Here is a 451-nt window from a genome sequence, read left to right as displayed (position 1 = left end):
TTATTGACGTTAATAAGCCGATGGATAATTGATTATCAAAATATGATATATCGTGTAGAAATTACGTAAAGAATAGTTATGTCCGAGTATTGGAAAAGTTGTTGGAATTTGTATGGAAGGTGAAGGGTGCGGAGTGTGTGAGATTATCTTCGTTTGTTTGTTTGTTTTTCATTAGGTATGCCTCTACCTTTGTTCAACTATTGCTAACCTTATTTGATTACTGTTGAGAACTGCTTTTATTTATTATAGCATGACATAATCAGAACTCGAAGTGGAGTCACCGATAGGATGTCAAAGAAAGTATGAGGAGTATTTGCAAGTTCAAAATGATGTGAATGCTGGCAAAGTACGAAGATACAGATCGACAAAGCTTTTGTCAGTGCTGCTGTTTATGCCCGTGATATTTATTTGATAAAACATAAAAGGCCTTTCTGTGTAAGAAAAAAAAATC

The sequence above is a fragment of the Penaeus monodon genome, chromosome 28, assembly GCF_015228065.2.
Source record: "Penaeus monodon isolate SGIC_2016 chromosome 28, NSTDA_Pmon_1, whole genome shotgun sequence".
NCBI lineage: Eukaryota > Metazoa > Arthropoda > Malacostraca > Decapoda > Penaeidae > Penaeus > Penaeus monodon.
Note: the sequence above shows the minus strand (reverse complement) of the source record.